Below are 7,041 nucleotides of genomic sequence, written 5' to 3'. Positions count from 1 at the left end.
GGAAGCGGAGCAACTTGCTCCCCTTAAATTCCTGCAGTTTTAGCATTCGAAATGACGGTATTAGCCCTGCCCGCCCCTCACCTGATATTCTTTATTGTATTTTATTTTATTTTTTATTTCCTTTATTTGAATAAATTTACTTATAAACCTAAATCTTTCCGTTTAATGTGAATCGGTTGACTAAACTTTCAATTAAAAGATCATCAATGTCGTTTATTCATATAATTGAATGAAACAATGTTTTAATGACTTTCATATAAAGGAATCAATTTGAATTCATTTATCTTGATGAATATATCTATTCGCTTTTCAATAAACGGTTTCTAATATTATTTAAAATAATTTATTTTTGCTTTTTTATTATGGTAATTTTTTTTTGTAGTTCTCAAAATAATAATCTTATCTGATATTATATAAATATTAAGAAAATGCTAACTATTCAATTTTAACTTAAACTTGATACAACACCAACAAATTTTCATCATCTATCACAATTCTCGAGGCATGACATGAATCTCGATGTAACATTTTGAGCAGAAATATTAATTTCGGTAAACTTATGCTCAAACTGACCGGATCGATCAAACATACCCAATGATATAAAAACTAGTCAAATCCGAGTGAGATCAAGCCCGGATCAAATCATTAAACCACTTTTGAAAGATTTTCTGAGGTATTTGAAAGGTCAAACGGATGTCGAATATAGCGAGCCCAATATTGCTCAATTACGACATCTTTAAGGCACTCAAATGTCCATCAAACGTCATGTGATCGAGGGAAACTCTCACGGCCGTTCGATTAAAATGGTTCGTATTCCTGCATTATTTACACCCAAAACACTATCAAAAGAACATCACCTCTCACATGAGGGAGAGGCTTGAGAGAGAACTTGAGGTTTTGAGAAGGAGTTCAAGTCCAACTTCATCTCTGTCACCGCCGACCTCTATCGACCACCGTTAGCTATCGTCGACCACTACCGACCTCCTTCAAGCACCGCCGACCTTTGTAGACCACCTTCGACCATCGTCAACCACCGTCGATCACCGCAGACCTCCGTCAATCTCCACCGACCTTCAACGGCCACCGCTGGCCATCTTCAAGCACTGTCGATCACTGCTGACCTCCGTCAACCGTCATTAACTGCAGTCGACCACCACTGACCTTCGTTGACTATCATCAATTGTTGTTGACTACCGTCGTTCACCGCCGACCTCCGTCGGTCATCGTCGACTAGACGCCGTCAGTCGACGTTATAACTTGGAAAGTTAATAACTCTTTCTCATCTGTGGGACAGGGGTCTCTGCAATCATCACTCAATAGTGAATTTTCGCAATTGGGCCAGACCCCGTGGTTGGTTTTCCACGTAAAAGTTTTTGGAGTCATCACTGCTTGTTTCTCTTTAATCTGTGTGAGTGTTGAATTATCGTACAATATTAAGACAATAATCTGTTACTCTACTGTCACGAATTTTTCAGCACGCACCAAAACTTAATAAACGTAATAAATAAAGAAGAAAAAATAAAAAAGCTGAATAATTTACAAATTAAATTCGTCGAAATATAAATAAGAAAATAAATAAATCTGAACAATATGATATTCAGTCTGGCTCAAATTTATTCAATTGTTTAGGAATACTTGGGGGAATTCAATCATAAATGCACATATATATAATCCAACGTTGCTCTAGAGTCGCGATTGACTTTATTCACTTCTGCCACGTGTCCGGTGAAGAGGGGAGAAGGGAAGGCGCATGTGGTTGGACCATTCTGTATCTGACCTGGCAAAATATGGTCCACCGTGGCAGCTTCATTTTCCCCCGGGCTAAGTTGCGAAACAGAAGTACAGAACATCTCAATTTATCGTTTTTTTTTTAAAATTTAATAATACTAAATTCTTAACATTGATTGGCCTCATAAAAATATATCCTTATAAAATTTCTCGTAATTTGGATTCTATTACATATGACGCATTACAAACATTTGATTAAAGCTCATCAAAGTTCGGTCCCAAAATCTTACTGTATATGTATTTGTGCGTTGCGGGGTTTAGGGTTGGTTGGGTGGGTGTTAATGCACAATAATGAATTAGTATACCTAACATAGCAAAATATGGAGCAAATGTCTCTCAATTTTTTTATTAATCAAAGTACTTATTAATATAAGGAATAAGCTCTCATATTCATGAATGTTTCGACACCATGCATATAAATATTGTTGGAGCATCAACAAACATACTACACAATTTTAATCTTTTTAGATATTGAAGACCCACGCATTCATATTTACATATTTACATGCATATCACTCAAATCCTCAACATCACACCAAATTAAATTCACATTTTGGTGGGCAGGTTTATGACATAATGGTGCTACAAATGTAAATATCAAAATATAGGAGATATCTATGTAAATATATAAGAATTGTGGGGTACGAATACGGCTGTATATGAACCAATGCACTCGATGAACAACTCAGCTCAATTGAGACTCATTCATGTTCTTTTATAATAGTAAACAAACAAGCTTTAATATTTTTTTTAAAGCTCAAAACTTTAATAAACTAAACACAAACATAATTGAACTTATTTATTTATCATCACACTTTTAATTTTAATTAATTAATCATTTTATGAATACATAATACATATTTATTAATCATATAATTAATATTAATTCTACAACATTTTATATCTTCATTTTTTTTTTTCATCTATTGATGACGATTGGATCATCACTTTATAACCTAATGTCTTTAACTAATCTTTTCTATTAAATATTCTGCCTTTTTCGCATTTTTTTTCCCATTCATAGCTCGATGAATCGCCTTCTTCGGCCAATGATTTAAAATTAATACATTTATTATCAAAATATGCAAGAAGTTTTATTGTTATTGATGCGTTCTAGAAAATTCACGGCGGTAGAGTAACAGACTATCGTCTTAGCGTTGTACGAAAGTTTAGCACACACACAGATGAAAGAGAACAGATGAAAGAGGATGAAAGAGAAAACAAGCGGTGATGACTCCATAAGTTTTTACGTGAAAAACCTGTTAGGGAAAAACCACTGGGTCTGGCTCAGTTGCGAAAATCCACTATTGATTGATGATTACAGAAATCTCTTGTTCTACAGACGGGAAATGATAACTATATTTTTTAGATTACAATGTCGACTGACGGCGTCTGGTTGGTGGTGATTGATAACGGTAGGTGGAGGTGGACGACGGTCGGCGGTGGTCGTCTGAGGTCGACGGAGGTCGTCAGGGATCGACGAAGGTCGACGACGGAGGTCGGTGGTGGTCGACGGTGGTCGATGAAGATTGATGAAGATGCTGAGCTGCAGCTTCTCCTAAAGACCTCAGGCTTTCTCTAGACTTCCTGCCCCATCAAGAGAGGGATGAAGTTCTATTTATAGTGTTATGGGTGCAATTAATGCAGAAATATAAACCATTTTGATCAGACAATCCAGAGAGCTTCTCTTGATTATACGACGTTTAATGGATATTTGAGTGCCTTAAAGATGTCGTAATTGAGCATGCTTAATGATGTCAGAATTGAGTGATCTTGAGCTCGTTGGATTCGTCTTGTCGGGCCACTCGATTTGAGTATAAACTTGTCATATTTGACAGACGTTTGATTTTTCAAATGTATTCATAAATCTTCTAACTATACTTTAATGACTTGATCTGGGATTGATTTGACTTGGATTATGCTAGTTTTCATATCATTAAGTCCGTCTCATTGAACATGTCAGTTTGACTATAAGTTTGCTGAAATCGGAGCTCTGGATGACTTTTTATCAAGATTTAAATATTTCTTGCTTAAAATATCATCTTGAGATTCGTGTCATACCTTGAGATTCGTATTGGATGATGAAAATTTGTTGGTGGTATATCAATTATTAATTAGAATAAATTATTTAAATTAATAATAATTATTTAATTAATATTTTGGAGTTATGATGCTTGACTTGGATGTCTTCGATTTTTCTCAATTATTTTTAAAATTGATAAACAATTTTATATTATGAGTTATTTTGTACTACTAGTCTCTTTACATTTTTGTTTGCTATAGTTTTCATTTTTATTCTCTATCTTAGAATTAACTTGTGAGACTATATATATATTTAAACACAATATAATACCATGTGGGCTAGTTTTTTGCTTATATGATTAATTCAATTATTTACATTTTTTAGATTTGTTCTTTTATTTATAGAAATTTCTATATAAAAATCTAGATGTTCGTTCAAAATTTTAGTTTGTTTAAATGCTCGTTTACTTGTCCTAAATAAATCAAGTTTAAGTATTGAAAAATTTAAACAAATCAAGCTCAAATGACATGTGAAAACTCAACAAGCTCAAGCCAAAAAGGAACAACTTAAAATTTTATCATGCCAAGTCCAATCTATGATATAATTGGGTCGATTACAATCCTAGACATGCATGCAAATTTCTGATTAATTTTTTCAGGAAAGCTTCTTATTTAAAGCTCTTCTCGCATTGCCTATCAAGCAATTCTACTCTCTCTCAAATGAGTCTCTCGTGCAAGCTAACTCTTGAATTCATCTCTAATGTTGCAGTAAATTTGATATTAAAATGGAAAAATTGGATGACTCTGTTTTCCTCATCACTTGAATTGCTCGTCACCTGCCACAACCTCTTCTGACTTGATTTGAGTTTGTCTTGATTTGAATTTGATCAATTTTGATATCATTAAGTTCGCCTCATCGAGTCAGTCAGTTTGATTGTAAGTTTGCTGAACTTGGAGCTCTGAATTACACCGATTAATTTGAACATTCTTTGCTCAAAAGATTTTATCGATATTCATATCATATCTCGAGATTCACATTGGATGACGAACTTGTTGATAACGTATGATTAACATAATTTTTTAATTAGATAGCTATCGAACTATTTTAATTGTATATATTGACACTTTCATATCCCTTGTATCTATTTTTTAGCTCCACTGCACTAATTGAAGCACTATTTCAAAATCAAGCCATAGAGGTGTAAACGAACCGAACACGAGCGAGCCCAGGTTCAACTCATGTTCTGCTCGTTTATTTTTCGAACAAAAAAGATTTATTCGTGTTCGGTTTGTTTGCTTAGCGAGTCGAACACGAACTGTTTATGAACGAAAAGTCGTTTTGATCTAATCACGTAGCCATAAGATGTTAAAGATCTCAGTTGGTTGAGCATCGATTCGTCCGTTATAAGTCCCTTCTGGTTTAGAGTTTGATTCTCCCGAGCGCAGGGTAAGGTACTCAAATAGTTAGCCGTATTAGGGTTGACTGACGCTCTTATAATCCCTTTTGCCATTCAATCAATACATATATATAATTGATCAATATTATTTCGAGTTAAAATGAATCGAACTCTCCCGAGCGCAGGGTAAGGTACTCAAATAGTTAGGCGTATTAGGGTTGACTGACGCTCTTATAATACCCTTTTGCCATTCAATCAATACATATATATAATAGATCAATATTATTTCGAGTTAAAATGAGCCGAATAGAAATAAATAAATATTTATTCATATTAGCAAAAGACCCGAATATAAATTTCTTAACGAGCTAAACAAAAACTGTTCGCGAATATCAAACAATTTTATCAGCCCCACAAGCCACCAGCAGGTAAGCCCATCGACTAGCTCGAAATTTGTTTTTCAGCACGAGCGTATAATATCTGGGAGCCGACGTGGAAGTTGTGCGCTGTAGGGACGTGGACTCGAGAGATCCAATGCCCGATGTTCTCTTTCACCACATGCCTCTAGTTTATACGGACTGATGAGTAATCGTCAACATCCGATAGCTGTGGCCACCGGTGAACTTGTGGTGGAGATTCACTATATATATATATATATATATGTCATCTGTTCTATTGCATGAAAAATTTGTATTCTATTTTTTTCTAAGTTAAAAAAGTTAATTTTGGTAATATTTAGTCGTCAAATATTTAAATAGATAGGAGTTGGGGTGGTATATGTAAATGCCCCAAATAAAAATATGGCAGCTGACTTTTTCCTGTGTTGGGTAGAAATTTAAATTCTTCAGATTGAATATTTTATTCTATGCATGCTATAATTAATTTTAACAAGTATTTAATGAAGTTATCGAATTACAGAGTTGTGTTAATTGTGCCTCCACAATCATTTCTATCGAGATCTCCACATGTAAAATATGGCAGAACCGAGAGTTTACGTTACCCGCTCATTTAAAGAATTTATGAAACATCTTTCTGGCACTGTAATTTATTAATTTCATGATGATTAACATTTTATTATCTTCAGTTGTGAAATTACAAATTTATTGCTATTTTTTTTAAGGAAATTGAGCCTGAAAGATAATATGCTCCATTGAAATCCATAATTTTATGATAGGAGATTATACCCTTAACTGTTATGCTGCACACAGATAAGTGAGTAGAAAATATTACGTCCGGATGTCTATACGTCTGGACTTTCATCCACTTGTGCCCGCGTTATCATACACTAATCATCTTTGCCTCTCTTGGACATAATATTTTTTCTTATGTGAGGCATAATTTTTTTTTATGCATTTAATAAATTTCTGATAGTTTTTATAGATGATATATTTATATATACAAGCGTTAAAATATAAAAAAAAATATTTACTTAAACAAATGTAGAGAAAACTCAGAAAATAATTATAAGTTGGGCATCCCCGCCCACCAGAGCCAACTGCCTCTTAACAACTACGAATCTTCGTTGTCTGTTCGTGCTTGATGCTTCTTGCTCCCCATCTCCATCATCGCTTCTAATTGCCGCTCATCATCACTCGCTTTATTCCAATGCATTTGCAATATATATATTTATATATATGAGAAGAAAATATTTCATTAAACCGAATAATTAGTGCATTGATAAATAAATATTTAAAATTTTAAAATAGGCCATTTACATATATGTGTACATACCATCCATTTTTTCTTTTTTTCTTTTTGAATTCACAAATCTAATACCTAGAAAAATTATTCCATGCGGATCGGCGTCCGCACGCAGCTTGCGTGCGGACGCCGA

The sequence above is a fragment of the Phalaenopsis equestris genome, unplaced genomic scaffold (genome assembly GCF_001263595.1).
Source record: "Phalaenopsis equestris unplaced genomic scaffold, ASM126359v1 Scaffold000202, whole genome shotgun sequence".
In the NCBI taxonomy this organism is placed as follows: Eukaryota; Viridiplantae; Streptophyta; class Magnoliopsida; order Asparagales; family Orchidaceae; genus Phalaenopsis; species Phalaenopsis equestris.
Note: the sequence above shows the minus strand (reverse complement) of the source record.